This window comes from Arvicanthis niloticus, chromosome 15 (assembly GCF_011762505.2).
Source record: "Arvicanthis niloticus isolate mArvNil1 chromosome 15, mArvNil1.pat.X, whole genome shotgun sequence".
Taxonomy (NCBI): domain Eukaryota; kingdom Metazoa; phylum Chordata; class Mammalia; order Rodentia; family Muridae; genus Arvicanthis; species Arvicanthis niloticus.
Window position 1 is genome coordinate 15927320 of NC_047672.1, and position 22503 is coordinate 15949822.

The following is a 22503-nucleotide window of genomic DNA, read 5'->3' on the forward strand; positions in this document are numbered from 1 at the left end:
TAATTAATCAAATAAACTCAGATCCTCCATTCTGGGATACATAGTTTAGGGTGTTTGTACCTGTCTAAGTTAGGGTCTTATTGCTGTGAAGAGACACCACGACCAAGGCAACTCTTATAAAGGACAACATTTCACTGGGGCTGGCTTACAGGTTCAGAGGTTCAGTCCATTATCATCAGAGCAGGAACATGGCAGTGTCCAGGCAGATATTTGGAGCTGGAGGAGTTAAAATTTCTACCTCTTGTTCTGAAGGCAGCTAGGAGAAGACTGGCTCCTAGGCAGCTATGGTCCACACCCACAGTAACAAGGCCACACCCACTCCAACAAGGTCACACCTTCTAATAGTGCCACTCCTTGGGCTAAGCATATAAAACCATCATAGTGCCTTAGCTCCACTACCCACTGCTGTCACCCAAGCTCTCAAAGGCTCCCAGCCACTCACGTTAGCTCACTGTAGTGTCTCTCCCACTTGGGTGCACTTCCCACTCCACTCCTCACCTCTGCCTTGTGTTCATGATCACAGAGGAATCCTGTTTGATCTGCTTCTATTGTCCACCAAGAGATGAGGAATATTCTGAATACTCAGTTCCTGTCTTCGAGGCTCTTTGACAGGAAAGGCTGAGACAATGAGTTTAATCCTGAGCTCTGAATTGGCTCGCTCCTGCGTCCTTAGTGTGATTGCCTGTAGAAAGGCCAGCAAGCCTGACTGAAGCTGATCTAGAGAACCAGGGTTAGGGTACCCCAGAAGCCAGCTTGGGACCATGGGCTCACGCATCAGTCAAGAGCCATGGCAGAAGCCTGTACTTGTTCCAGAAGGTTTATGATAGATCTCCAACCCCCTTCCCCAGTTTTCTGGGGCCAGAAACTGTGACATTGAGCTACACTTTAATGAAGCAATTTTAGACTGGGCTTTGAACCAAAGAACTCTCAGTCTGTATCTGATGCTTAGATCCAAGCTTTTACCTACCTGACAGCCAACAAGTAAATAATTTTTTCTTTTAATTAGTTTAATTTCAATGTAAAAAAAACCACAATGTAACATTACTTTCCCAAGTAAGGAGGGCTGATTTGTTGTTTGCTACCTCCCTGTAGACCAGATGCCAGTTCCTGCTGCATGCTTCTCCTCCACCCTCTGTCTGATGTCCTCAGATACTGAAGCCCTGCCACCACCACCCTTCGTCTCTCTGAGTGTAACTGGAAATGAAACCCAGAGAGCTGTGGAATTATAAGGACTGTGCCCCCTCAGTTAACATCCTGTGTCCGAGGCAGGGAGTTGGTAGCTACACAGACTAAGGAAATCTGGTCATGGCACTCCATCCTTCTCCCACCTTAGAGGCCTGTCTGTGGTCTAGTGAGAGTGATGTGCATCACTAAAGTCCATTAGGTGTAGTGGGAAGGAGAGTAGCATGGAGCCAGGCTGACTGTTGACATGGGCTTAGTCCCAGCCTGGCAGGGATGGTAAGGATTAGTGGAGTCTTCACGATGCAAGTGAACTGAATTAGTGTGAAGACGGTATTGCTGAATGCACCACACACTTTTGTAGAATGACATAGAGAAACACGCTGAACCTTAGATGCAAACTTCTTCTTTGGTGACAAGTTTTATAGGTCTAAAAGCGACTCAAGCTGCTGAAGAAGAAAAGACATTAACAGTGTCCCTGCAGCCAACCCAGCACGCTACAGTAGTACTGACTTGCCAGGCAAGATGTGCCACTTGGAATGGAGTTCATGGGTATATCTGACTGCTTTTCGTTAGACTTGAGGCTTGCTCCACAGGAAGGAATTCAGGTGAGCCGCTGTAGACCTGGTCATGGGCCCTAGGGAGGAACCCACTACCACTGTGTTGCTAAACAGCATGTTGTCTGTTGTCAAGCTGTCCGTTGACTTTGTTTATACTGCCTGATTAGAAGCTTCACTCCACAAGGACCAGCAGTTAACGCAGAGCCTCATAACTGGTCAAAGTGCTGGGTATGTGGGACTATTGACTTAAATTCGACATCTACATCAACGCCTGACCTAAGTCAACTGGTCACTCTTGAGCGACAGACTCCTAAGTGGATATAATAAATATAATAAAATTATTTGTTGTTAAAAGATTAGTGTCATTAAAAAAAAAAAAACCTCAAGGCACAGATTGTGTTATGTGTACCAAAAGTTTCAGGAAAGAAAACTTTTATACAAACAATTCCAGGAAATTTTAAAAAATGGGGTTACTTACCCCAACTCATTTTGTAAGTCTAATTAAAGATGCTGTAAAAATGTCAAAGATTATAAGAGAAAACAAGACAACAGGCCAGTCTCACTTATGAAACACAGACTGTTCTTTAAACCATAAACAAAAGTCTTAAGAAGTCAAATTCAGCATTATATCAAAATAAATGAGTAATATGGAATAACCAAATGATGTCATTGAGGAATGCAAGGTTGGCTTCACCTTACCCAGCTCTGCCGTGATGCACACAGTAGGCCTCAGCACGTTTCTTGGCATGCAGGCCAGTGTTAACTTCAGGTCTGCCACTTCACCACCAAAGGATGTTCATGTTGTAGAACATGCATCATGCTAAAAACATGGGAAACAGAACTCTGGTCACGAACAGCCTCGGAAAACATTCCCTGGAGATGGTAGTTACACATCCCGGCTCCCTTGTCCTTTGAGGGAGGGTGACCTGGGGTGACCTGTATGTGTTCAGCCTTGGTGTAAGCCCTAGTTGCATGTGATGGACAAGTGCTTCATCTCCCGCCTATACTTGCCTTTCTTCGTCTCTCCACATAAGTTAACCATGCTCTACCAGTACTTCCTAGATATTTTCCTTAAAACAAACTACTCGCTTTCAAATTCTAGTTTCAAGGTCTCCTTGTGAAGAAATCTAAACTAATACCAGGTTAATGAGAAAATAATGATTATAAAATAAATAAGAAAGATATCCAACCAGGTGTAACAGATATCCATGATTTGATTATTTTAAAGTACAGCAAGTAAGAAACTGACTATGGGCTTGTGCAAGGACAGGCTAAGAATCTAGCAAAGGAGAAAAGCCATGTCAGGCAGACACCTCCACACACAGACTGGTTTCCAGACAGAATGGGGCTTTGTCCACCACCAACTTCTGGGCCACATGGGTTAGTCTGATAATATTTCTTGCTCCTAGACTTTTGTGACTGTTGGTTCATTAATGCTTTGGGAGATTCAGAAGTCCACTTTCAGCTATTTATTGGAGTTTATTCTTCGTCGTTTTCCGTCTATATTCACTGAGTGAGAAGTAACCATCTTTCATCCTAGCCTGTAGTTCTGCAGCAAGTTCCTGGAACCTTAGTCCAAGAGGGTCAGGCATGAATTTGCCATCACATTTGACAAGATAAACACCCCAGTTGCGTGGAATTTGTTTGTAGATCACACCACGACAGACTCCAAGCTTGACTCTGAAGATCATTCCAGCCCCCCAGAACTGTCTAATCCTGGGGACTGGAGGCTGGGAGAACATGCTGTAGGGTTTCTAAGGAAGGGTGTGACTTTAATTTTTTTTCAAATCCTATTTTTAGTGATGGTTCTTAAATGCTTTAGTCTTTCCTGTAGCCCACCACCCACCAGAGGTACTGGGAAAGAAAGGATGCAGGGGAAGTGGACCGGTTTAGAAAGGTTCTTTGGAGCAACTCCAATTGTGTTGTCTGGAAATTAGCATTTCAGTTCACAGGTTGGCAGGCAGTGGCAGCTCGATCCATTCATAAACACCGCACAGATACACCAGCAGTCCAGTTAGGTAGAGTTGGGATAGCAAACATGAATCAGCAGCTGTGGCACTACCTAGCAGAGACAGCCAGGCCTCAGCCTTGGCTCGAGTGAGCAGGAGAGACCAACAGGAACACCAGGAGAAGTTCTTGGCTGTGCCTCTCTCAGGGAAGCAAAGAACAGTGACGACCCATAAGCTGTTCCACAGCGAGCTGTACCAGCAAGCCAAGCTCTGTCTCCATTACTCCACAGAGTCCTATTTATACCCTCTAAACATCACATGTCCTCCACGTGCCTTGCCTCAGCACGGGTCTTGCTGCAGCATGTGTGTCCAATCAGCCCGAGTTTGAGGAGTCCTGACAATGCAGCTCAACTACACAATGTAAAGTGGACCAATACATCCATTCTGTTAGCAAAGAATCCTTCACTATGTGTCCTTTCACATGCTTGCCTTAGCAGAACATCCTCTCTCTTGTGTCTGCTTCAATGAAACATTCCTTCAAGAGTCTGCCTGAGTCTTTCACATCTGTGTCCACTTTCATGTGTTTGCCCCAGCAAAACACCATCCAACCATCTTTCCAAAGAATCCTTATGTTTCCATTTCAGAAGGGGCCTGTGACATTTTATGCAGGAGAGTGATGTGCTTTCTCTGACTCAGCCTGGAAGTTCTCAAATGATGATGCATAGGGTACAAGTGATGTGGGTGTAACTCTGAAGTGAAGGACATTAATTAAGCCTTATATTAGTATCAGGGGGTATAGCTCAGGGGTAGAGCATTTGACTGCAGATCAAGAGGTCCCTGGTTCAAATCCAGGTGCCCCCTACTCATATCTAGTTTTTATTTTTTTCTACATAAATATCTGAATTTTAATTTCTAGTTCCTTAGTAGACATTAGAATTAAAATATATTTTTTAGAAACAGCAACTATTAAGGCTTTATTATAGTGGTTTTGCCACACAAAATAAATTATTATTAATCAAAGAGTCTATAAAAGATCTCTTTCCCAGGCCTCATCTCAAACAACTAGAACACCCTGGGTGGAGCTAGGGCCTCATAAAAGCTTCCCTGTGGTTTCTAGAACCAGCTGAGATGTGAACCAGCCTTCCAGAGCTTCCTGGAAGCCTCCTCGGCCCAGGCTGCCTCAGCTCAGCTCTGTCCACACAGCTCTGTCTGTTTGGACCTTCACTCGTATCTACAAGCATTTCTGTGTGACATGTTGATGTGTTAAATGCCTAAAACTGGACCACACCGCACTTCAGAGACAGACCATTCCTTTTCTGTGCTTCTTACTTTCTTATATATATTTTTTCTTGTCTGTCCAAGAATTCTCCCCAGGAGGAGATGAAATTGGTCTTCTGATCACAGCCACTAAGATCTGTGGCTCCTAGGACGGGGGGTGGGGGGGAGGATGTTGAGGGGGAGGAGTTGTAGAGAGTGAACTAGTAACTCAGTAAATGTAAGTCATGTTATATGATGTGTTTAGTTAGTGAAACAGTAAGTCATGTTATATGATGTGTTTAGTTAGTGAAACAGGCAAGGGTAACACTATGTGTTATTCATACTTTAGGAAAAAACTGTACAAAATATAAACTATCTCAAAACTGAAACCATGTTACTGTTTATGTTGTGAAGAACAAATGGCTTTGTGGTAGAAACTCTCAGAACCCCTTGTGGATACAGATTGGAGAATATGGTTCAGAAGTTCGATTTATGGATTTTACCATCCCTCACATGAGTCATCTTTTATGGTCTTTAAAAATAAGCGTCCAGCGTGATAATGTCCATGGCCCATATTACCACTGAGGGCCATGGGGGTGTTCATCGTCTGTGCTGCCACCTGAATTCATGTTGACGTCTGTGGTTCTTGCTGCTGCTGCTCTTGCAGGCCATATTAGTGTTCATAGTCTGTGTTGCCACTGGAGGCCGTGTTAATATGTGTGGCCTATGCTGACATCTGAGGCCATGTCTGCAATCCCTGTGGCCACCAAAGGCCATGTTGGTTTCTGTGTCCACCATGGCCTTGGTTACCACCAAAGGCCATGGAAATGTCTGTGGTCTGTGCTGCCACCTGAAGCCATGTTGATATTCGAGGACCAGGTTGCTGCCAAGGGCCATGTTGGTCTCTGTAATCTGGCTTCGGCCAGGGGCCATGTTTTGTCTGTGGCCTATGCTGCTGCCAAGATTCATGATGGTGTTTTCGGTCCATGCTGCAGCTGAGACTACCTGTGGTAGTTTGAATAGGAGTGGGCTCCATAGACTCATGTGTTTGAATGTTTGGCCCCTAGGGGGTGGAACTGTTAAGAGATTCAGCCTTGTTGGAGTAGGCGTGGCCTTGCTGAAGAAAGAATGCCACTGTGGAGGTGGGCCTTGAGGTCTCAGAAGGTCAAGCTTGGTCTAGTGGCTCACAGTCCTTCCTGCTGCCTGCGGATCAAGATGTAGAACTCTCAGCTCCCTCTCCAGCACCATGTCTGCCTACATGCCACCATGTTTGCTACCATGGTGATAATGGACTAGACCTCTGAACATTAAGTCAGCCCTGATTAAATGTTTTCCTTCATAGGAGTTGCTGTGGTCATGCTATGTTTATTGCTACAGCAATAGAGATCCTAACTAAGATGCCACTGAAGGGCATGGGATGCCCATAGTCTGTGCTGCCACCTGCATCCATGGCAACGTTCACGGCCCCTGCTGCTGCCGGAGGTTGTGTGGAAGTCCATGATCCATACTACCACTGACTGTAAAAGGTAAAGAAGCTTCTTTTGCAGTGGTAGTACTGACTGCAGACTCATAGCTGAGAATGAGAGACATAGAAGGCCTCTGTGAAACCTCGATTTCCCATCCCCCAATACCCTCCCCCCCCCCCCCCCCCCCAAATAGGAAGCCATTGAAGAGAACTTAAACTGGCCACTAGGAGTTTAACCATGCTCTAGTGAATATATGGGTAACACAAACTGGACTTTGTATTTTTTTTCCTTTTTCTTCTTCTTTTGCTTTGGGGAGGCGATCACGAGGATGGAGGAGGACCTGGGATGACTGGGAAATGAATGTGATTAGGGTGCATGTGAAATTTCCAAATAATCAATGAAAATATTGTGTTAATAAAAACAAGTGCCTAGAACATAGTCCATGATTCACAGGATTTGTATAAAAATCAGGAGTTTGCATCTTCTATGGTCAAAGTGAGTTCTTGCAAAAAAGCCATTTTGGGATACAAGAATATTTTGTTTTTTATATTGAATGGCAGATAAATGACCATGTATGACAGAGCCTTGTCATATCTAGTCCCTTGGAGACTTTGTCTATAACAAGGAGATAATTGGTTTATTGAAGAGATACAGATTTTCACTGTGATCTGGAGAGGGGTACAGTGGGGACTCTGACCTTAATAAAAATAGAAATGGAAATAATAAAAATAAAAATGGAAAATCACATTGATGGAGATTTGTCTACCCAAGAAAAGTAAGACATGGCTGAATAGGACTGCAGGTAGACTGTGAGCACATCATTTGGAGTGGAAAATATGATGGACAGGGGTGCTCTTTTACCTTTAGGGTATAATCTTCTGCTAACACCCATCCCAACATTCAGTGACTTGGAGTAGCAGGTAACATGGACTGGAACTTAGAACAACATAAAATGCAAAATGTCATGGCTGTGTTAAACACCAGTGATACCCCAACTTCCACCGTGCCTGAAGGGTATAGGATGCCCAGCTTTAGGTACAGATAAAGACCAGGTGTGCAGAAGCACTGACTGTGGAGAAGCCCTGGAAACTGTGGGCGTGGCTGAAAAGTGACTGTGTGTAGAGGTATATTGTTTTGGGGTGGTAGCTTGTTAAGAGAACTTGGCTCTGTGCTTTAACACTCAGAACTGAAGGTCCCTCCTGATGCTGAAAAGATGCTGCTTGGCCTCCCTCCTGCTTATTGAGAATCACTTTTCTGGATGATGATCATAAATTTCTGATTCCAATTTTTATGTTCTCTAACTACACATATGTTTGCCCATGAAACATTAGGAAAGTTTTCCTTTTCATCCTGGGTTCTAAATGCTGGATCTTCTTTCAGGGAGGGATGAAGGGCTGAGTGAGTGAGTTTGTCTCACCCCTGTCCATCATATTTTCCACTCCAAATGATGTGCTCACAGTCTACCTGCAGTCCTATTCAGCCATGTCTTACTTTTCTTGGGTAGACAAATCTCCATCAATGTGATTTTCCATTCTTATATAGTTCCAAAACTGTGAAGCCTGTCCACATTTTAAGAATCACCAGTGGTGACTCTCTGTGAAGAAATGACGACTTACAGCCCCACAACAGAGTAGACAACCACCTCCCCCTCTACCCAGCCAGGCTCCCCTGACTCACATTACATGTGCATATCCAATATGCAAAGTCAACAGCCTCACTTAGAATTCTTCAGTCCTATGAAGCACATTAGAGAAATTCAAATTATATACATTATTTACACTTGAAGGTACACGTCCTAACTAGTTAAAATAATCAAGTAACTCATTAACCAAAAATAAAACACTGCTGTTTGCCTAAATGTCTCTTGCAAATCATAACTCATTGTTGCATTGACATCTCTCCCACAATAATTGTCTCAATGCATAAGACCCCTTTGGGTCTTACTGTGCATCATGCAGTCTGTTGGGCTGGAAGGGTCCACATGGCAGAGAGTCTTGGCCTCACTTCAGTGCACCCTGAGGCCTGGGCTCTGGGTGTTATTAAGCCTGTTTTCATGCTGCTTCCTATTCTCACAGAAAGGCCGATCTGGCAGGTCATAAACTCCCCAGTAAAGCTTCTCCCTTTGAAATCCAGAACCAGAAGATGAGAAAAACAGAGAGTAAAAATCATAAAACAAATTGCACGTGAATATGCAGCAGTGAGAAGGAGGCTGAGAGCGGCGCATGGCGTGGGTGCTGTAAGAGAAGCTATCAGAGGGGAGGGAGAGTGGGCAATTCTCCAGACTAAGGCACCTTATGGGACCTGAGGAGGAGGCCGAAGGACTCTGGGTAGGAAAGGTTTCTACCCATCTAGGGATAGGTCTGTGAGGAAGGGCAGGTGGAGGCCTGTGGCGATATGGCCAGTCATAGCCCACTAGTACACAAGACTTGAGAAGTCACACTCTGTAGTGGGCTATTGGGTGACCCAACATGGATGACACAGGAGTCACTGGGAAAACCAGCACAGACCAGGGAGAAAGCCCTTGTCTATACATGAGGTTTCTCCTGTTTTGAGGCAGCTACCTGGTGGCTCTTCCTGGTGTGGTGACATCCTGACAACACCATCAAACTGCAGAGCCAACAACCCCTCTGTGGACTGGATCCTCAGATAACTTCTGTCTGCAAATAGAGAATAAGAAGGAGGAAGAGAGACAAAGCAGGTTCATCTACTGCCCAGAACACTGTGCGAAGAGGCCACTGAGGTGTAAACGTGGACTCTAGTTGTGACATGGTCACTAATCGGGGTGTTGTATTTGGAAGTGAGTTTAATGACAGTGATTATATTATATCTACAATATGGAAGGTCACAGATGAAATCAACATCTTCAGTCTGTGTGTGTGAATTTTCATTAAGCTTGATATCAACACACATCATCCCTAGCTCCCGTTTCCTAACATTCTACATTCTTCTTCAGATTTTTCTACATTGTTTTTTCTATATTTTCTACATTTTTCTACATTATTTTCTACACTATTTCTCAGTAAAGCTTTTTGCTTTTGCCCACACCTGCCATGCCCTTTACCTCCAGGACATCCGTTTAACAGCTAGCTTTCTGAGTTGCACTGTTGTGTGTGAATCTAAAGGGTATTCAGCTGTAGACTTCCACAATATAATCTTTATTATGTTATATGTATAGGCATTTTACGTGAATAAATATCTGTACCATGGGTGTCCCTGATGTGTGCCAAGATCAGAAAAGAGACTCAGGTCCCCTTGGACTGGAGTTACAGGTGGTTGTGTGCTGATGGGTGCTGGGACTTGAACCTAAGTTCTCTGCAATAACGACAAATGCTCTTACAACTGAGTCGATTTCATGTGCCCACCTCAACTGGGAACTAAGGCAGGAGGCTGCTGTTTACGAGAATGTGACAGTCAGATGTGCAGAGGCAGCTCAGGGCTGGGCCTCATAGAGGAAGCAGACGATGACAAAGCACTGGCAAGTGCACATCAGATGGCAAGTCAGAGAGTGGCCAGGCAGGTTTAGAATTATGTATTATATGTTATGCATTATACATACATAAACAGATGGGGGCATAGCTCAGGGGTAGAGCATTTGACTGCAGATCAAGAGGTCCCCGGTTCAAATCCGGGTGCCCCCTTCCCTTTTTTACTCATTGAACACAATGTTTCTGAGATCCTGTCTCAAAAGTCCAATAAAAACCAAGTTTTTTTTAAAAGACAAAGAGCAAACCAAAATGAGCTCACATTACACAGCAGCAATGTCCTTTTCTTGTGGAATGGTCTCACTGACACATCTTTCCTGGATACTGCCCTGGGACCATTTTATTTTCTATGGATGTATCATATTCCATTCTATGAATGTGCACCTGATCTCTGATGCACATGCTGACAGCTCCAGTTCTTTGTTGACTAAAAGTAGAATGCAATGACGCTCTATATCTGAGTACACCTACATGAGCACTTCTGAAGGAAAATGGGACCATTTTTCCAAGGAATTGAAAAAAAAGAAAAGAAAAATTAATAAATAAATAAATAAATAAACAACAACAACAACAAAACCCCAGAGCTTCACTCAGTTGTCTAGCTCCTCAACCTCAGACCCATCTTCAGCCTTTGGACTGCTGTGTTCTCCATCCTGCATGCCTAACTTTAATTTTTTTTTTTTTAACACAAGCAGTATTGTTGATATTAACAGTTAAAATATAAACACCACATTGTTAAAAGCTGGAATCTCCATAATTGCACCCACGTGCATTTTGTATTTTGCCTGTACACTTGACAAATTATCAGGAACCTTAGTCTTTTATTAAATAAATATTAAGCTAAGGGCTCTGAAGGTCTGTTCCATGCAAGGGAAGGTACTGTCACCTAGTGACAAGCTCCCAACCCAGAGCAGCTGACGCAAAGTCAGTACTCCCTAATTGCCATTGCCAAGACAGTTCTCTGACTGGTTTAAGGGAGTCCTCAGGTGTATACCCCAGGAAGCGAGAGGGCTGTCATCTGTCATGTATGGCAAGTACTGAAGAGTAGAGGGAGGTGAGATTCGGAGAAGGCTTGCAGCACCATCCAACTTGCAGGACTGCCTTGTTTATAGTATTCCATTCTGGTAAAGCCTATTAATTATATTACCTCTCAGGCAAGGGGGTATAGCTCAGGGGTAGAGCATTTGACTGCAGATCAAGAGGTCCCTGGTTCAAATCCAGGTGCCCCCTTCAGGTATCCCTTTTGCCTCCCTAATCTAGTGCTATCCTCACTAGAAATGTCTTCAGTCATTTGTAACCTCCCTTTGTCAGCCGGAGCTCCCACCCTCTGCCACACTGAGGAGTGGCAGTTCACACCTCTACCTGGATCCTCATCTAGAGCTCCCGCCCTCTGCCACACTGAGGAGTGGCAGGTCACACCTCTACCTGGATCCTCATCTAGAGCTCCCGCCCTCTGCCACACTGAGGAGTGGCAGGTCACACCTCTACCTGGATCCTCATCTCTCTGTGTTCAAACCTTGAGCTTTATGACACTTGCTCCTGCTTTTGATATCGAGAAATTTCCACGTCCTCGGAACCTGTGAGTTCTATCAGTCACAGCCAGGCAGGAGACAGAAGGCCAGTGATTAAGTAGAGAGAATCACACTTGGTTTCACCTCAGTGTGGTGTCTTCACACATATGTGTTGTTACACTTCGTCCTCATTTGTTCCCTTCCCACCTCCGTCCCTCTTCCTGCTCAGCTCCCTTGCATTCCCAGATTACTCCCAAGCCCTCTACACGAGTGCACACACACACACACACACACACACACCCCACCTGTGACTAAAAGTACAACCAAGACTTTGACTTTCTGAATCTTCAGCCCTGCATAAAGCCCACTGAAACCTTACACAGGAAGTTCTTCTGGGTGGATGCCTGTGCAGTGTCTACCTGCTCAATGGTGGACAGATACCACCTCATTACCAACCCTTTCATTCTTGGATAATTGTCTCAAGTAGCACATGCAACTTCATTTTCTCTTGCTCACCTGGGCGTGTCTATGGGTTGTCAGAGCCTGTGTATCCTGGATTCTAATTTCTGTTCTGCTCCTGAACAAACTCAGTTCTATGTAGAGCCTCTCTCCATGTCACCAGTTTTGGTTGACAAAAGCCCAGGCTAGATCATTCAATTTGCATTCCAACTGCAGACTCACAGGCACTATGACAGATGGCTGTATTTTGTGACACTAGATTTTCTGTGGCTTGTTATACAACATCACTGTGAATAAGACTGCCAATGCTGACTTGGATATTTAGAGGGGTTCTTGCTGGGACAAATCCCAAAATACATGGCTTTCTGTGTGTAGCAAGCAATCTGTTCCATCAGCTGCAGGAATGGTGGAAGCTAGGACTGAGGGCAGGAAGACAGCAGCCCCTGAAAGCCTAGAAAGCAGAAAGTGTCCTCGATGGTGCAGAGCAGGGGAGGGGATGCTGGGTAAAAGGTTCAAAGTGTGAGCTACTTGCTGCAGGCTGCATTTGCCAAGGGGTCCCCAAAAGACCTGAGTTCAGATGAGAACAGCCTAGCTTTTAAGCAGAATTTAAAGGTAGTATGGATTACTCAGAAATTGCATAGTTGGGAAAGTAAGATTGCTCTGCCCAAGACTATGATATCAGTTTAAGAAGAAGGTAACTTGGTACCTTCCATAGACATAACCTCAGAGAAAAGGCCAACTTGATTGTGTGGCTTAAAAGCCCTTTTGTCAGGACCACTGATACCACCAAGGTTGTGCCAGCTAAATACTCTCATTGGCAAGTTCATAGGAAGATGCAGGGTGTGGTCCCATGGGAACCTGATGTGCCCAGATATTTACAACCAAGCCTGAGAAAAGCAGTATCAAAGAGGAGCATGGTGATCGCTGGTCAGAATGGAACCAAATTCACAAGCAACCCACAATTTTCCTGAGAGCTTGCATTAGCCAGGATTCTGTGTTGCTGTTTCCAAATAAAGAGGAAGGCACTTTAAAGGAGGAAGTGTTTATTTTGCTTGTGATTTTCTGCTGTTGCAGGGGTGGGAAGCATGGGCAGAGCAGATGCTATGGTGGACAGGGGACAGGAATACAGGAAGGTGCCAGGTCAAGATATAATGCCAAGGACATGCCCTATGACCTACTTCTTACAGTGTGGTCCCACCACCTGTGTTTCAGCAGCTTCCACTAACTCCATCCTATGGTGAGGCCATGGAGGGATGAATCCTTCCTTGTCAGAGCTACCATGATCTTTGGAGGCCGATTCATGGTCAGCCTCAGAGCTGGCTTAACTCATCTCCCGGTATTTTTCCATCCCTTCAAGAGGACAATTAAGATCCAACAGCACAGAAGTGTGAACAAACTAAACAAAAGGGACCAAGAACATAGAGAAGTAAAAAGACCTCTGAGCAAGTAATAATCATATTCGGGATCAGCTGAAGGGACTGCTCACCCATCACAAAGCACTTATTTTTTTGACAACCTCTTCAGAAATAACAAAGAAACATGGTGGGTTTTCACTGTGGAGCCACGTGTCTTGAAGAACGATGATGGGAGCTACTTCAGTGGCATGCCCAGAGCCTAATCGGGGAACAGACTGAATCCCAGGATTCTTACCTATTTTCTGGGTCTCCTAGTTTGGAGGTTAATTTGTTATGTCATATGGTTGGGGGAAGGTTGGAATATACTGAAAGTGGCATATAGAAAAGGAGTCACACTGTGAGGAAAGTGAGAACCACAGAGACCACGTCCACCTATAGCTAACTCTCTGTGACCTGCTTCTGTGACTTTGTGCACTTCCTGTCTTGTTAAATCTGTAAGCATAAATTTTTTACAGTAAGTCTTTTCTAGTAAATTCTCTGTATTTGGGGTGCAGGATAAACAGAAATTTTGTCTTTTAAGTTCACAGAATTTTAAATCAAGAAAATCCACTAAGATTTATTATAGACCATAATCGTGGATGCTGACTGAGCAAGGCTTTGGGAGAGCTGGCCTCAGGTCTTTACTTATGTCCCCTTCCAGATCATCCCAAAGAGAGGACATTCTTCCTAGTCATCGGCTAGGGCTCTGTCCTGTGACTGGCTTTTACCAGGAGGTGGTAGCATGTGATGCAGAAGAGCCTAGAAACATGTTCACTAGTTGGACATCCTCAACTGCATGTCAGCCATTGTCGGGGAGGTGTTTTCTTGCTAGCTGTTTGTTCTCCACCAGGGACCATGAACACATAAGAAACAGGCTGAGCCCAAATCACAGAAAGAGAGAAAAAAAAAACATAGATGGACCCACAGCTTGAGACAGAGCTGACTAAGCCCAGCCTACACCCACTGATGGGCATCTGCTCTACTAACTATGAAAATGAAAATAATGCTTATCCCCGTGTGTGGCTCAACTGTGGAATGAATAGTTGGATAACATTGTTGTGAGGGTGGCAAACAACCTCAACCATGGTTTCCATACGTCCACTTCTCAACACCCATTAAGTACCAGCAGAGAGGAGAAAGCACCAATATTGATTGAATTCAGAATGTGTAGATGGGGTAGAAAGAAGATGCTGAGATAGTGAGAGAAGTTGTCGGAATGGAGCAGTGAATTCATGGCTGGAAAGAACGTCTCTAGGCATCGGTGACAGGTTATCTGAGCCTATCAATGAGTAAGATTGACTGTATACTGTGGGATCCTTGGATGTAGTAACACAGGTGTTATTATCATTTCAATATGGGTATTTCCTGACAGGCTCCTGTGTTTAAGATTTAAATCAGACCGGTGGCTGGAGCAGTCTCCCAGCCCATCTGCTCCCCTCTGGAAACTGAGTCCGGAGGCACCCTAGGGAGGTCACGGACTGCAAAGCAGCAGGTAGGAGAACCCGCATACCACCCTAGGCCTTAGAAGCACAACTAGCAGTAGGGAGCCCCCAGAGGGCACCTGGCATCCAGACCCTGCCCCTGCGGAGAGCCACTCCTCTTCCGCCCAGGCCCGGATACCGGTGGCTGGAGCAGTCTCCCAGCTGATCTGCTCCCCTCTGGAAACTGAGTCTGGAGTTATCCTAGGGAGGTCATGGACTGCAGAGCTGCAGAGGTACCCAAGAGAGGTCAAGGACCGCAGAGCTGCAGGCATCCTAGAGAGGACACGGCCCACAGAGCTGCAGAGCAGGGGATACCATATCCTGAAGCATCCTAGAGGAGCAACTACACTCAGAGCAGCAAACACCTAGCTGGTCTACTACCGTGGAGACACCATATCCTGAAATATTCTAGAGGAGCCACTGTACCACTCTAGAGCAGCTGGAGCTCAGGATCATAGAGTCATCCGGACCCCGAGGAGTTCTGACACAACCAAGATAACTGGAAAGGCAGACACTCCAGTCAGAACCAGTGAGTGCAAGTAGCACTATAGCTAACCAAATGGCAAAAGGCAAGCATAAGAATGTAAACAACAGAAACCAAAGTTACTTGGCATCACCAGAGCCCAGTTCCCCCACCATAGCATGTGGTGTTCCTGAACACCACATCACACCAGAAAAGCAGGACTCAGAATTAAAATCACTTCTCATGATGATGATGGAGGACTTTAAAAAGGACACAAACAACACTCTCAAAGAATTTGAGGAGAACGCAGGTAAACAGGTAGAAGCCCTTAAAAAAAAATACAAGAAAACACAACCAAACAGATGAAGGGATTACACAAAACCATCCAGGATCTAAAAATTGAAGTAGAAACAATAAAGAAATCTCAAAGGGAGACTACCCTGGAGATAGAAAACCTAGGAAAAAGATCAGGAGTCATAGACACAAGCATCACCAACAGAATACAAGAAATAGAAGAGAGAATTTCATGTGCAGAAGATACCATGGAAAACATAGACACAACAGTCAAAGAAAATGTGAAATGTAAAAAGCTCCTAACCCAAAACATCCAGGAAATCCAGGACACAATGAGAAGACCAAACCTAAGGATAATAGGTATAGATGAAGGTGAAGACTTCCAACTTAAAGGGCCAGTAAATATCTTCAACAAAATTATAGAGGAAAACTTCCCTAACCTAAACAAAGAGATGTCCTTAAATATACAAGAAGCCTACAGAACCCCAAATAGACTAGACCAAAAAGGAAACACCTCCCGTCACATAATAATCAAAACATAAAATATATAAAACAAAGAGAAGATACTAAAAGCAGTAAGGGAAAAAGGCAAAGTAACATATAAAGGCAGACGTATAAGAATTACACCAGATTTCTCACCAGAGACTATAAAAACCAGAAGATCCTGGATTGATATCATACAGGCCCTAAGAGAACACAAATGCCAGCCCAGACTACTATACCCAGCAAAACTCTCAATCAATATTGATGGAGAAACCAAAATATTCCATGACAAATCTAAATTTACACAAAATCTTACCACAAATCCAGCACTTCAAAGGATAATTGGTGGAAAACTCCAACACAAGGAGGGAAACTACAACTAGAAAAAGCAAGAAAGTAATCTTCCAACAACCCTAAAAGAAGGTAGCTGTACAAACATAACTCCACTGCCATTAACAAAAATAACAGGAAACAACGTTCATTTTTCCTTAATATCTCTTAATATCAATGGACTCAATTCTCCAATAAAAAGACATAGACTATCAGATTCGATACATAAACAGGACCCAACATTTGGCTGCATACAGGAAACGCACCTTTGTGAAAAAGACAGATACTACCTCAGAGTAAAAGGTTGGAAAACAATCTTCTAAGCAAATGGCCCCAAGAAACAAGCTGGAGTAGCGATTCTAATATCAAATAAAATCGTTTTTCAACCAAAAGTAATCAAAAAAGTTAAAGAAGGACACTTCATATTCATCAAAGTAAAAATGTACCAAGAGGAACTTGCAATTCTGAACATCTGTGAGGAGCCGCATTCGCCATTAAAAGATGGCGCAGGCTTCTGCTTCCTGGTTCTTCACGGAAGCTTTACTTGAGAATGCGCCTGCGCATGGCGCGAAAACCGAGTATGACAATTGGATGAGAGATTTGAGCCAATGAGGGATCTGCACGTCTCCCAAAGCTCTATTTAAGCAGCGGGCTTTCTGAGCTCGGCGTCCTTCCCCTTTTCTCCATCTTGAAGAGCTGTTCAATAAATGCTGTCAGAAGAATCCTGAGTGTGGCGTTCTCCTTATCGGCTGTGAGCTACAAACATCTATGCTCCAAATGCAAGGGCACCCACATACATAAAAGAAACTTTACTAAACCTTAAAGCACACATTGCACCTCACACAATAATAGTGGGAGATTTCAACACCTCACTCTCAGCTATGGACAGATCGTGGAAACAGAAACTAAACTGAGACACAATGAAACTAACAGAAGTTATAAACCAATTGGACTTAACTGACATCTATAGAACATTTCATCCTAAAACAAAAGAATATACCTTTTTCTCAGCACCTCATGGTACCTTCTCCAAAATAGACCATATAATTGGTCACAAAACAGGCCTCAACAGATACAAAAAGATTGAAATAATCCCTTGTACCCTATCAGACCACCACGGACTAAGACTCGTCTTTGACGTGGACAAAAACAACGGAAAGCCCACATACACGTGGAAACTGAACAATGCTCTACTCAATGATAACTTGGTCAAGGAAGAAATAAAGAAAGAAATTAAAGACTTTTTAGATTTAAATGAAAATGAGGACAAATCATATCAAAATTTGTGGGACTCCATGAAAGCAGTACTAAGAGGAAAAATCATAGCTCTAAGTGCCCACAAAAAGAAAATGGAAAGAGCATACATTAATAACTTGACAGCATACCTAAAAGTGTTAGAACAAAAAGAAGCAATTATACCCAAGAAGAGTAGATGGCAAGAAATAATCAAACTCAGGGCTGAAATCAACCAAGTTGAAACAGAATGAACTATACAAAATATCAACAAAACCAGGAGCTGGTTCTTTGAGAAAATCAACAAGATAGACAAACCCTTAGCCAGACTAAGCAAAGGGCGCAGACAGTACTCAAATTAATAAAATCAGAACTGAAAAGGGAGACATAACAACAGAAACAGAGGAAATTAACAAAATCATCAGATCCTACTACAAAGGCCTATACTCAACAAAATTGGAAAATCTGTATAAAATGGACAATTTTCTAGATAGATACCAGGTACCAAAGTTAAGCGAGGAGCTGATAAACCATCTAAACAGTCGCATAACCCCTAAAGAAATAGAAGCAGTCATTAAAAATCTCCCCACCAAAAAAAGTCCAGGGCCAGATGGTTTTAGCACAGAATTCTATCAGACTTTCCAGGAAGACCCAATACCAATTCTCTTCAAACTATTCCACAGAATAGAAACAGAAGGAACACTACTCAATTCGTTCTATGAAGCTACAATTACACTCATACCTAAACCACAGAAAGACCCAACAAAGAAAGGGAGCTACAGACCAATCTCTCATGAATATTGATGCAAAAATACTCAATAAAATTCTCGAAACCCGAATCCAAGAACACATCAAAGCAATCATCCATCATGATCAAGTAGGCTTTATCTCAGGAATGCAGGGATGGTTCAATATTTGGAAATCCATCAATGTAATCCACTACATAAATAAACTCAAAGAAAAAAACCACATGATCATCTCACTAGATGCTGAGAAAGCATTTGATAAAATGCAACATCCCTTCATGTTAAACGTCTTGGAAAGATTAGGAATTCAAGATTTATACCTTAGCATAATAAAGGCAATATACAGCAAGCCAGTAGCCAACATCAAACTAAATGGAGAGAAACTTGAAGCACTCCCACTAAGATCAGGGACTAGACAAGGCTGCCCACTCTCACCCTACCTATTCAATATAGTACTGGAAGTCCTAGCTAGAACGATTAGACAACAAAAGGAAGTCAAAGGGATACAAATAGGAAAGGAAGAAGTCAAAATTTCACTATTTGCAGATGATATGATAGTATACTTAAGTGACTCTAACACTTCCACCAGAGAACTCCTAAACCTGATAAACAACTTCAGTAAAGTGGCTGGATATAAAATCAACTCAAACAAATCAGTAGCCTTCCTATACTCAAAAGATAAACAGGCTGAGAACGAAATTAGGGAAATGACACCCTTCACAATAGTTACAAATAATATAAAATATCTTGAAATGACTCTAACCAAGCAAGTGAAAGATCTGTATGACAAGAACTTCAAGTCTCTGAAGAAAGAAATAGAAGAAGATCTCAGAAGATGGAAAGATCTCCCATGCTCCTGGATTGGCAGGATTCATTTAGTAAAAATGGCAATCTTGCCAAAAGCAATCTATAGATTCAATGCAATCCCCATCAAAATTCCAAATCAATTCTTTATAGAGATAGAAAGAGCAATTTGCAAATTTATTTGGAACAACAAAAAACCCAGGATAGCGAGAACTATTCTCAACAACAGAAGAATTTCTGGGGGAATCACCGTCCCTGACCTCAAAGTATACTACAGGGCAATAGTAATAAAAACTGCATGGTATTGGTACAGAGACAGGCAGGAAGATCAATGGAATAGAATTGAAGATCCAGAAATGAGCCCACATACCTATGGTCACTTGATCTTTGACAAAGGAGCTAAAACCATCCAGTGGAAAAAGGACAGCATTTTCAGAAAATGGTGCTCGTTCTACTGGAGGTCAACATGTAGAAGGATGCAAATCAATCCATTCATATCTCCTTGTATAAAGCTCAAATCCAAGTGGATAAAAGACCTTCACTTAAAACCAGATACACTGGAACTAATAGAAGAGAAGGTGGGAAAGACCCTCAAATATCTAGGCACGGGGGTGGGGGGGGGAGTTCCTGAACAGAACACCAATGGCTTATGCTCTAAGATCAAGAATTGACAAATGGGACCTCATAAAATTGCAAAGCTTCTGTAAGGCAAAGGATATTGTCAATAAAACAAAACTGCAACAACAGATTGGGAAAAGATCTTAACCAATCCTACATCCGATAGAGGGCTGATATCCAAGATATACGAAGAACTCAAGAAATTATACTCCAGACAACCATATAACCCTATTTAAAATGGGGTACAGAGCTAAACAAAGAATTCTCAACAGAGGAAACTCGAATGGCTGAGAAGCACCTTAAGAAATGCTCAACATACTTAGTCATCAGGGAAATGCAAATCAAAACAACCCTAAGATACCACCTCACACCAGTCAGAATGGCTAAGATCAAAAACTCAGGTGATAGTAGATGCTGGTGAGGATGCGAAGAAAGAGGAACACTCCTCCATTGTTGGCGGGATTGCAAGCTGGTATGACCACTCTGGAAATCAGTCTGGCGGTTCCTCCAAAAACTGGACATAGCATTACCTAAGGATCCAGCTATACCACTCCTGGGCATATGTTGGGAGCCAACTTTTAGCAGAAAGCAGCTAGAAAGCAGCTATCCACATGCTATCCACGCCATACATGCCTGCAAGGCGCACATGGTATCTATGCCTCCAAGGTACACGGTGCACGTGCTATCCATGCCTGTAAGGCTTACATCATATCCACACGCCTACAAGGCACATGACAAGTGTATAAATACCCAAGATTTCCCTTCTATAAAAGAGACTTGATCAGAACCTCTGTCTTGTCTCCATTCTGTGTGTCTCTTCCCCTTATCCCCACTCTCTCTCTCCAGACCCTGACCCGAAGACTGGAGCGGCAGTTTGAGCCGAGTAGTGGTGGCATACACCTTTAATCCCAGCACTTGGGGGGCCAAGCCAGGCAGAGCAGAGCAGGCTGCAACATTTTTGGCGCTCAATGAGAGGCAGAGGGAACAAGAGACCGAGTTAGGACATTAGAAGGATCTGCTGCATAGAGGAAGGTATAATGAAAATGGGGCAAGAAATAAGTCAGCCTGAACTTAACTCTCTGTTTTTGTTTTGTTGTTTGCTGCTCACATGTGTTAATTTTCTGCTTTTGTTTCATGGTTTGACTGCTGTCTTTCATGTTCAAAATAAAAAGAAACGTATATATCTGAAATTAGAATCCAAAATACAACCAAAGGCTGATGATGATTTGTCAGAGCCAGAATGTGCTAACCTAGAGGAAGAGGAAGTCAAATATTATGACCCTGAATGTGCACCTCCGCTTCCAGAGACAGTGGAGACAGTGGTTGTAGATCCCAGAAAGAAGTTACAGGATAAAATTTCTATTCTTAAACAACTAATAGAGTTGGGAAAAGAGTATCAGGACTTAATTAATCAGCTACAAAAATTAAGGACAGGGAAAAGGTCTCGAGAGGCCAACTGTGAAAATCCCCTGATTCCTTGTGTTCCTCAACTCGGAGTCCAAAGGCAGTCCCTATCCTCTAGCTTTAGTTCAGCTATAGATCAGCCAGAGGAGGGAGAGGCTGAGGCTTTTCCTGTATCAGAGACCAGAGACGCTCAAGGGGTTGCTTGGAGACATCACACAGGGTTTAATTTCCAAATTATTAAAGAATTTAAAAATACAGTATCTCAATACGGTGCCACTGCTCCTTTTACTCTTGCAATTTTAGAGTTTGTGGCAGAGAAGTGGCTGACTCCTAGTGATTGGAATACGTTAGTGAGAGCAGTACTTAGTGGTAGAGACTATCTTATTTGGAAATCAGAGTATCATGAGAATTGTAAAGAGACAGCTAGGAGAAACATTCAGGCAGGCAATGGTTGGTCCTTTGATGCCTTAGCAGGAGAAGAGCAATTTGCTTCTATAGTGATAACCAGATGCAATATGACCCAGGTTTATATGCTCAAATTCAAAATGCAGCCATGAAGGCTTGGCGTAAACTTCCAGTAAAGGGAGACCCTGGTGCATCTTTAACAACAGTCAGGCAAGGGCCTGATGAACGATTTTCTGACTTTGTTCATCGATTAATGACAACAGCAGGGAGGATTTTTGGTAATGCAGAGGCAGGTGTAGACTATGTGAAACAACTTGCATATGAAAATGCCAATTCTGCCTGCCAAGCAGCCATTACAGGAAAAAGACAGATCTTACAGGGTATATCAGACTCTGTTCTGACATAGGTCCCTCCTACCAACAGGGCTTAGCTATGGCAGCTGCCATGCAAGAACAATCAGTAAGAGAATTTTTGGCAAGAAGAGATAAAAAGGCCTGTTTTAAATGTGGCAAGCCTAGACACTTTGCAAGAGATTGCAAGGCAGAAAATGAGTTAACTCAGAGACAGCCCAACAAACAGCCTGGGCTCTGCCCACGTTGCAAATGTGGAAGGCATTGGGCTAGTGAATGTAGGTCCAAAAGAGACGCACAAGGAAACACCCTTTCCCATAATCAGGGAAACGGGAACAGGGGCCAGTTTCAGGCCCCGAACCAACGCAAGCTAAAACAGGCTTATGGAGCAGTCAGTGTCCTACCAGCAAACACCAATCCCTTTCTGAACTTAGTCGAGCAACACCAGGAAGCGCAGAACTGGACCTCAGTTCTGCCACCCACACAGTATTAACCCCAGAAATGGGACCTCAGGCTTTACCCACTGGAATGTTTGGACCACTCTATCCAAATGTATTTGGCCTGATAGTAGGAAGAAGCAGTGCTACTAGGCAGGGACTACAAATTTTTCCTGGAGTTATAGACAATGATTATCA

The 22503-nt window shown here is 43.4% G+C and overlaps 3 non-coding genes across 3 annotated transcripts; all 3 read left to right on the forward strand.

Annotated features, from left to right (window-relative positions):
• Positions 1 to 4477: 4477 nt before the first annotated feature.
• Positions 4478 to 4549, forward strand: Trnac-gca (transfer RNA cysteine (anticodon GCA)). Its single transcript has one exon. It is a non-coding gene; the product is annotated as a tRNA-Cys (tRNA).
• A 5428-nt stretch (positions 4550 to 9977) lies between these two features.
• Trnac-gca (transfer RNA cysteine (anticodon GCA)) lies at positions 9978 to 10049 on the forward strand. The gene has a single exon. It is a non-coding gene; the product is annotated as a tRNA-Cys (tRNA).
• Positions 10050 to 11051: 1002 nt separating this feature from the next.
• On the forward strand, positions 11052 to 11123 carry Trnac-gca (transfer RNA cysteine (anticodon GCA)). Its single transcript has one exon. It is a non-coding gene; the product is annotated as a tRNA-Cys (tRNA).
• The last annotated feature ends 11380 nt before the right edge of the window (positions 11124 to 22503 follow it).